At 35.4% G+C, this 10,115-nt stretch overlaps 1 protein-coding gene and 1 long non-coding RNA gene across 6 annotated transcripts in view; one reads left to right on the forward strand and one right to left on the reverse strand.

Annotated features, from left to right (window-relative positions):
* LOC149053010 (uncharacterized) overlaps positions 1-10,115 on the reverse strand; it is a 204,631-nt gene that overhangs the window by 89,770 nt on the left and 104,746 nt on the right. The gene's annotated exons all lie outside the window — the stretch shown is intronic.
* Positions 978-9,107, forward strand: LOC149053018 (uncharacterized). Of its 2 annotated transcripts, XR_016188902.1 has the most exons (6): positions 978-2,323; positions 2,974-3,104; positions 4,473-4,544; positions 6,046-6,146; positions 8,294-8,451; positions 8,552-9,107. It is a non-coding gene; the product is annotated as an uncharacterized LOC149053018 (long non-coding RNA). The 2 variants fall into 2 exon arrangements; XR_016188900.1 differs by having other exon boundaries at positions 1,944-2,323; positions 8,294-9,107.

Raw genomic sequence — 10,115 nt, forward strand, 5'->3', positions numbered from 1 at the left:
AGTGGCTCCGAGAAGCTTAATTAAGTACAAAGATAATAGATTGAAAATGATTGAGATCGTTGCAAAGATGCTTGCAGCAAGGATGCGTTATTTCCAGAAATAGAAGAAAAGGTCGGAGTTTGCCCCAGATGGCCAATACTGAGACAGGCTTAAACATGGCTAGAAATCGAGGTCAGTCAGCGGCTGATGTCGCGGACGCAACACGAGCTGCGTTTCACCTTACTGCGTCTGCGCATCTCACTAAAATCAAACATCAAAAGATGTCGGAAATTACCTTTTACAAAGCCACTGCCATAGGTGTGATTTCTATCATTTTTCTGTGTCTTGATAAAATCATGCCACAATTTCAGCAAAGGGTAGGGTACGTCCACAGCTAAGATGATATTCCTTGTCACTGTCTTGGCAGCATAGGCTAAAGAGGGACTTTCAATCCCCAACTTCCATTCTAAAAATGAATCAAATGGAGGTGTATCAGACATTTTGCAGCGCTGATAACTTCTTTATTATTTTCTTTCCGAGATGTTGCTGGAGAAGCTGTTAAAATCTTGTCCAAGTAAGAAGCTTACTATTTTGTTTTTAAGTCAAATTATTTTCGCGCCAATGCTCCAATCTATGTCAATCTTTGAGCCTTCAGTAGCTGCCCTGTAGCGGTATTGTCCATAACAGGCTAGGTTACTAGGGAGTTACTACATCACGGGCGACGAGCGGGGATAGAAAAAACGACCCAAATATGAGCGGTCAGCGGTGAAACAGCTTTTATACTTCATATAGAGACATAATTTGTTGTTCCAGAGACAATCGTATTGTAAAGCCGAAATGTTAACAGTTTACTTCACAGTTTAAGCAATTTTTCAAAAGTGTTGATTGAACTCATATCTTTTACTGCTTTAATAAACAATGGAGGCTTCGGAGAGGGAGTCAGTGGCATTTGGAAAGGCACCAAGAATAATTATATAATTTATATGGTTTGTAGCTAGCTGCGTGACGTGCGTGACGTGAAGATAGATTTTCACGAGCGTCAATGGTGCAGAATCGTAACTTGATGAAGCCAAAAGTGGACAACATCCCAGAATTCAAACTTTGTGATTTTTTTCTCGGCTTAAACGCTAAGTCAGTTGTTCAATTGAATAGGAAGAAAAACATTTCGAACGGAAAACAGCATTATTTGCACGTGTGGATCTTTTGAGAAAAGGTCTCCTAAACGAGTGGTCTTGATTGTAAATTTTTAAGGAATGGTAAATACATTAGCCTTAACATGGCTGTTTCTCGAAGCTCAGTGTTTTCCTAGTTGCCTTTTTTCCACGTGAATTGGGGGCGATTGAATAGATATAATATGCAGTAAAAGAACTTCAGCTGATAGAAATTTTAAATTTCTCATCTTAGGCTGTGGATACAAAATTCAAGTGAAAAGGAAGCCAACTGTGATTAATGCTTTGAACAAGTCAAGATACGTTTTTTTCGTCACACAACAAGTTACATAACGTGAATATCATTCTTTTTGATGCCTTTCCCGGTGTAACCAATGCCTTTCCCGATGCCTCCGTTGGTTAATAGGGCATTAAAAGTATTGTTCCAGTTAAAGCTTGAGGAAAATTGCTTAACTTTTAAGTAGCGAAGTGTAACTTGGTAACATTTCGGCTTTACAACACGATTGTTTTCTGCAACTACAAAACGTACATTTAATTCTTCTTGGTACCTTTCGGATGCCACCGATGTCTTCATTGTTTACTAAAGCAGTAAAAGATATATGTACAATCAACACTTTTGAATTGCTTAACATTTTATTTAGCGAAGTAAACTGTTTACACTTCGGCTTTACAACACGATTGTTTCCTGATACTACAAATGATCTGTCTATATACGAATTATGAAAGTTGTTTCACCGCTGACCACTCGTATTTGGGTCGTTTTTTCTATCCCCGCTCGTCGCCCGTGATGTAGTAACTCCCAGGTTACTATGCTTTTACAAAATGGCGATCGAAGAGTTCTTTGATATGTTTTCAGATCTTATAATTTTAGTTTTTGAGTCAACATCTCTACTGGGAACAAGACCCATAACAAAAAAATTTTTTTGGACTTTTGGAAGTCGTTTGGCAGCGTGGATTCACACTTTTATGACTTCAAATAGCCTTCAATTAGAAGGTCGGCTTTCGAAGAGATCGAACAGACGTGGGTAATTGATAAAACAACCCTTGTTGTGGCTGCAGGAGAAGCTTTAGCTGACCAACATAAGCCATTTTAAGACACTAAGGGCACCAAAAAGGTTTAAAGTTTCTTCGACTGGGGCAGATCGTAGCGAAATCGTAAGAGTTTGAGAACGGAGGTGAGTGATCTGGACACTCTTCTAATACATTTCAGACGAGGGCATTTTTAGTACACGCTTTCAGAAAATTACTGTGTCTGATTTTCACAATTTTCCCACAGAAAGCCTTATGCAGCCGCCATATTTAAACTCCGTAATTTGTCTTTTATCCGCATGCTTAGCCGCCATGATGTCATCGATTTCTAGCCCTGAAAACAGATATCAACGTCGCGATATTGTGACGAGTCGTTCATAAATTTAACAACCGGGCAAACGAAGTCAGGTTGAAAAGTTTTTTGCCACACAAGCATTTCACGCCAAGTTTACTGCAATCGTGGCAATTATTCGATGGACCATGCCTTTAGAAAAGGTTTTCCATCTGTCAAAACCTTGTTTCAATTTTTTTTCCGGTTTTGCTTCAGTACAGGCAGAATCCTGCTGTGAAGAGACTAAATTTGGCAGCCAATTGACAGCTGACAAAACTTAAAAAAATAAACCATTCATAATTTTTTCGTCCTTAAGTTTCCTACATTTTGGTTTTGGCAGAATTTTGTAAGCGTGTTTAAGAAGGCTCTAAGGTCTGTTTGTTTGATACGCAGCTAGCACGTATCACAAAGACAAGTGATTCCCAACTTCCGGTTGTAGCTCAATTCATTTCCGCTTTGTTCCAGGATGCATTGTGCGCGGTTAAAGATGGCAGACAAAGGAAAATGGAAATTTACCCGAAGCAATTAGCTCATAGGGAAAAGATAACAGGAGAATCTCAGGCTTAGCGAAGCCTCTTGCTGATTGCAAAATAGAGGTAAGATTTTAGTCGACTCATCGTGTTCACTACGCACAAGTATATGTACGTTTTGACAAAGTCAGCTTCAAGATTGTCCAAGACTGGGTTCTTCAAATGCCGGTACACGTTGCTGCTAGGGGTTGTAGCTAGGGATTGTTCCAGTTTATGCTTACATTTCTTTTTCTGAGCATTGCTCGTATTAATCTTAATCGTGACAAATTACTCAACAGGAAAGTTATTTTGAACCTAGAATGAAAAAATGACATCTAAGGCACGTGAGGTTTGGTTTGTTTCTTTATAACCCTTTAACCCCCAAGATCTGATTGTTAAATCTCCCCTCTAGCTGCTACACATTATCTTGTAAATTAGTTGTAAGAATTTGTTGTTAAATCAGCATAACAACTTTTCCCTGATAAGCTCTAGGATTCTTGTTACCTGTTTGCTGGATAATGTGAGGATATTATCAGGAGAAGTTTCATGTTAATCACTTCTGGGAGTTAAATGGCTAATTAAGCTTACATAGTGCTAAGGATTTACTTATGTTTTTCTCCATGGAAAAATAGCAGTTACATGTAGTTGCTGCTTAAAATGAATTCTTCAGGACAAATTTATCTTCAGGTTTTTTTATTTATTGGTTTTCTTGTTTTGCTTTATTTTGTTTTAATTTACCCTTCAGCATAGTGCAACTTGTGGTTAAATTAATTAAGTGTAGAATGGATTCTTTGGCTCACCACTGAAATGAAACAAAAAAAGTTTAGTCAAAGTCATATTTTATTTTTGATGACAACTTATTAAATGGTCGCAGTGGGATAAAGGAGTGAAAAGAGTAACACTAAAGAGTAGTCACATGTCAGCTGTTAAAGCACTATGGTGGTGTGATCTCTGAGAAGATTTGTTTGCCACTGCACTTTAGGATTACAGAGAGTAACTTAACTGTTTAATATGTGTCTTCTTCTGAAATTTTGCCCCCTTATGTGACTTAATTAAAAGAAAGAAGGAAACTTTTAAGAAATGAATGAAATGCATTGTTGCTGCCAAAAAGTCACATTGACATAATTTATTTTAAATTCATATAGTTTTTTCTTTCCAGTGCATTTTTATAAAACTATTTTGTTTTCAAGTCTGTTACTTTCATATATTTTTTTTTTGATTAAAAAAATGTAGCCATTCATAAGATTAATTTTTTCTTTCCTAAGTTTCCTATATTTGAGGCTTTGCAGAATTTTGTAAGAGTTTTTTTAACCCTTAAACTTCCAGATGTGATTAATATGCAACTTCTCCATATAATAAATATACATTTTCCAGCAAACAGGTAATGAGAATACGCAGACTTATCATGTCAAAGTTGTCATCTTGATCTAACACTGAATCCTTGTCCCTTACCAGGAAAAATGTAACAGCAAGAGAGGAGAACTAACAATCAGATCTTGGAAGTAAAAGGGTGAAGATAGCTATATGGTCAGTTTGTTTGTTTATCTGTTACTTTTTTTTGCTCAAGTTACTTATTTTGTATAAGTTCTTTACTGTAAATTTTATTAATTCTGATTTATTTATCATTTTTCTCATTCGCTTTAAATCATTCCCTATTGTCTTTAACCAGCTGTTTCTCCCTGGATCTGGTACAACATATGTTAGTGTCTTTTGCTCTCCTTTATTTTGTTTTCTATATCTGAAGTAAGTTATTATTTGTAATTTATTTTAGCAACTGCTTCAATTGTTCACCTTCCTTTGATTCTTCAGTTTTTTTTTTATTTTGTGTGGAAGTATATTACAGAGAATGTTTTTGTTTGGACTGTTAAAAGTATTTTTGGCCTTTATGAGCAGTCCTCTGGGACTGTGATCCCCACAAACCACCAGATTTGCATCTTTTTTTCTCTTTTATTTATCTTTTTTGAACTAATGATGCTGTTGTTTTGTTCAGCTTATCAACATTTGCTGAGCAAGTCTCCAACATCTTGCAGTCCTTTCTATAATTTTCCCCTTCACCTGCATACCTGCCTCTTGATATATACTGATGATAAGATATTACCCTATAAATCTGTCTTGAAGAGATGTCTAATTTTGGTTACCTGAAATTCTGATTTTTTTGGCTCAGTATATAATGGATATCATTTTTTATGTTTATTATCCTTCAAATATTTTTCAACACACAAGAAAAATGTTAATGAATCGACTACTGTTTAAGGTGTGTCAGTGTTCTCTGAAATGATTTTGTGAACAAAAGAAACATTTTCCTCCTATAGCAATGCTCTTCATCTTGAATCAAATTTATAAACACAGAGTTTTCCATTTTAGATGTAAGGTTTGAAAATTGGGGAATATCACTTGAGGTATATTCTTGCATATCCCCCAGTTTTAGCTAGGGGATATTCTGTCATGTGATGGGCCTAGACCAATTGCCCACAAGCAAATAATTGTATTTGTTGGATTATAATGGAATTTACTGATCATGAGTAATTTTTTGTAAAAGTAAGGTAAATGTAATGTGTGGTTTTGTAATTAATATTTTAAAATATGAAAAAGAAGGAAAAAAAAAGAGAAAAAGAAAGAAACCAACTTTAGCCACTGCAAAATACAAGACACCAAATTGCCATTTTTGTCTTTGATTGGTTGATTATAGTATTTTAGCCAATCACAGACCAGGGTCATGGAAAGCCTGGAAATATTAGACTGTTTTTAGGCTCAATCAATGTTATAAATAGCACTGTGTATGACAAATAAAAAGATCATTATAGTGTTCAAATCTGTCCCAAATTGTCTCCTCTTAACCAACTACCTGAAATCTTGATCCTTTTACTTCCGAGATCTGAGAGTTGACTCACTCAACTGAAAATCTGACATGGTTTGTTTTTAATATTTCTGAGAGTATGCTTGAGATTGTTTTAATGCTCAACCAAAAATTTGTCAAGTTGTTTTAGATATTTTATTTCCTTGATGGTTTTTATTTAAATTTTTTCAGGCCCTTCTTTATGGATTCTGTCAGTGTCCCAGAAAGACAGTATTACCAAACATGCTTGTGATAAGGAGTTTTGAGCTCTCAAAGCCTGTAGAAGACAAGCAGTAAGTTTCCTGGTAGACTGACCAGGCTCTCTTTTCTTTCTGTGTTTAATTAGCTTTGATACCATTTTAGATTTCAAACCACAAACTCGATTATTGTCACAACAAGATAGACAAGGGGGGGCACAAAAGTGTCCTGTCAGGGTTGGTGGAGACTTCATTTTGCTTGACAGTAGTGTATCTTGTACTTGGTGACAGATGTTTAGAATAATTCTTGCTATCAAGAGACAGAGAAAATTTAATTACAGAAATTGATTGACTTTTGTTCTGATTATCATCTAGCAACAACCAATTACATCTAATTTACTAGCATAAAACCCATAATAAATCAAGCATTCTTTTCCATGTGATAAAAGTAGCTCTTGCACATCTGTTGTACTGAGTGAATACTACAAAAGTGAGCCAAGTGATTAAATACTTAGACAAACAACTCTACTGATTGTTTCTTAAGTGTAGTTTAGTAAAGCCAAGTGAACAGGGTTAAGTTCTTCAACAGAGAGTGGGGTGATAGAAAAAGGAAGCCTTGGTTTTTCAATGCAATGCATTCTTTGCCATATCTGTCCAGAGTTTGTTTCAGTTCAAACTTTGTTAATGAACTTGAACATATTAGGTACTTATGACTGGCTGCAAGGGAAACAGTAAGTTTTCTTTTCCCAAGACTCTCAAATGTTCCTTGAGCTGAAGTCAAAGGGAAAAATTAGGGTCAAATAAAAAATGGTTTTTGAGTTGGGAGGTATAACATCACGATATTAAACAACTGCAAAAGAATTTTGAGTACTTACATACTTAAACATGTACTCTCAAGCTAACTCCTATACTCTCAAATTAGTCAGCTTTAATCAGAATTGATCAGGTTCATACTTTTATCATGTAGTGGGTACTGTCCTACAGTGAGAGAGGGATGGGGTTTAACTTTTCATTGTCAAATTGTTGGTGTCCTTTTTTGTTATTTTCTCCCAAATTTTAATTAACAGTCATTTGCAAAAATTAAGGACTCAAGATAAATAAGAGACTACAGCAAGTCACCTAGACATAGGACTGTTGTGCTTTCTTTACTTAAATCCAAATGTTACCTTTAAAATAATCTAATGATAATCATTATATACTGAAACAAAATGTTTCATTCCTGATTGGTCTATTGTGAATTATTTTGAAAAGTAACTTGTTAAGTCAGTTATTAAGTTACAGGTTTTCCATACTACACACTGGCTTGAAATTAAAGCTTTTTAAGATAACTAAACAATGTTAAACTTTTTCATAGTTTAAAAAAAAACATTTAAACTTGATGTGATCATTCTAATGAATGATCAAATCAAACAATATAATTATCTTAAGGCATTTTCTAACTGGTTAAAAATGTTTTGAGAAATGTGCACCAGGAATGTACAAAGCAGCTCTTGCATGTCATAATTTATGATTACTCATTACTTGTTAGGAAAGGTTTCCAAAAGGCACTCCCATGGCTTGTGCAGTTACCAAAGCTTTCTAAACATCACTCATGACTTTGAATTAAGAAAATTTAATGTACTTGAGCTCATGGGATTCTCCTTAAAAATACATGTGAGATTAAATTAGATTCATAGAATTGAGCAATAGAAAAAGAGAATGAAATTCATCATATTTGGAAGATGATGCTTATGTTATTGTTCTGCCATTATACACTTTTTCCATCTGCACCCTGTGCTCACATGTGCCAATCCCTGCAAGAGCACACTATCAGCCAAGGAAATCATAGAAGCACAATGATATAAAAGAATCCTTAATTTATACACATGCATTTGGTATTGTCTGTTTTAATTCTTTACACTCTAACATCAATATATATGCATATTCTCCATTCTTTTCTCTGTGTATTTCCTAATGTTCTGACAAGGAGAATTTGTTCAATGATCAAGAGCTTTTTTTCGTTATAGTAATCATGTCCTCTATTCATTCTCATGATAATAATGATAATTTAGGGATAATATTGCAAGGAGAAATTAGTTGCTTGTCACTATTTGGGGTTAAAGGTTCAGAGAAAGTTTATGTTTAAACAGTAGAAAACCTGGTGTGCCTGGTCTTTTTTTTTCCTATGGGACAAGTTGTAAATAAAATAGGGATTCTTATCTATGAAAAATTAATTATGTATTTTATTTTTTTACCTCTGTTAGGTTTCCCTATGGTTTGATGATGTATTTTTGTTGCAAGCAAAGAAAAACTTAGTGTAGAAACTTGCAAAGAGAGAACAACCACACCTGTTGCAGCAAAGTTCAGAGACAGAAGACGCCAGAGGGGACCCACTCACTTTTTGTCTGGGATGAAAAATGTTGTAAGGAGACTTTTTGGGCTTGTGGAAACTTAAAAACAATGTAATGCTTATTTTGAATGCTATGATTTTACTAGCTTTTTAATTTGTTTTGTTTTTTTAGGTACTTGGAAAAGCCAACATCAGTTTGGAATCAACAAAGTAAAAGAAAATTATTGCTAATATGAAATAAATGAGAATTACTCTGCATACTGAGTATAAAGCTTATTCTAAAATGGGAACCAGTTTATGATTTCTTTTTTAGTCACCCTTGATATGAAAATGTTGTGTCCTGTGTACATTTCATTTAAAAAGTGAGATTATGTTTTAAAACTGAAATAGTAGTTTAAGTGCTGGGCAGTTAAACCCATGAAGCACAGATAGATCAGTCATTGAAAAAAATACTGGGCATATGATCATAAGAAGTCAAGTTTTAACTTAGTTTGATGGCTTGTTATTGAACCTGTGCATTCTCATGATGTTGCTTGTTAATTGTCATCTGAAATCCGCAAGTTTTGATATTTCTGCATCAGTGCCCCCATCCTCTGTCCCTGGGAAGTCAGAGTGGCAGTTGCACTTTGTGATGCTGATAAGGATTTGTTATATCCTATTGTGGCTCTCTCTTTTCCGAGCTTTTGGAAAGAGTGTCTAATAAACTAAAATATCTATGGCTCATTTCACCTCAGTTGGATTTTTTAACAGAAAGATGTACAATACCCCACTTACAGCCTAACACACCACAGGAATCCCAAGTTTTTACATTAACACTTTGTTAGTGTATAAGTACAGCAAAGATATAAGCATTGTAAACTGCTGCTTATAAGCCCCCAACTCCCATTTATAAGCCTCCCCCCCCCCCTAGATTAAGTGCCCATCTACCTTTCAACAAAAAAAAAATAATGATGAAATACTAAAGAAAAATATTTAACACCAGGACAGCAAAGATGAACTTTAAGGGGGTAGTCTGACCTTCAGCTTTGTTATCTTGCTGCTTTGTTCGTTTTGTTCGTTTTTTGAAAAAATTCTGGTTTAAATGTATTGAAACGAGTTTGAATTATTTTGATGTTTTGAAGCTTAATTAAAAACCAATAAATGCAAAACGTATTTTGATCAGCGCCCAGCTGCTTTCGCTTTTTCTATTGTTTTCATAAGCCCCCTGGGACATACGGCCCTCCGTTTATAGACCCCCTCGGATACCGGTCCCTCCGTTTATAAGCTCTTCCTAAACCTGTTGAGAGAGGCAAGAGAGGGAACTGAAAGCTACCTATGCGGCCGGAAATCAGCTTCAAAAAACTTACAAAATTCAAACGAACAAACAATATAGAGGCAAGTAAAGTTATTTGTTGAAAAGTATTTCAAATTTCTGGGCTAAGTAAGCAACAGTTTATTCTCAGACAAATCCTCATATTTCGTTCGTCGGCCAAAATTATTATCATATTTGCATAGTTTTAAAGGCTAACTGAGCGAGCTTGGGCTGCCTGTGGGCTCAGTCACGCTTTCAGCGTAGAACTTAAAAACAAGAAAAAGGCGGAATTACCAAAATGCGCCATTTATTTTTGATGGGTGGGAAGGGGGCAGGGCTAGTGAAAATGAGCGAAAAAGCTGCCGTGGGATCAGGAACTTTAACTCGCCCGGTTCTTCGCTTGTCTCTAATCCAATGACTCAGAGTCTCGAGCAGGTTTCTTATT

The sequence above is a fragment of the Pocillopora damicornis genome, chromosome 1, assembly GCF_964200805.1.
Source record: "Pocillopora damicornis chromosome 1, jaPocDami1.2, whole genome shotgun sequence".
Classification (NCBI taxonomy): Eukaryota; Metazoa; Cnidaria; class Anthozoa; order Scleractinia; family Pocilloporidae; genus Pocillopora; species Pocillopora damicornis.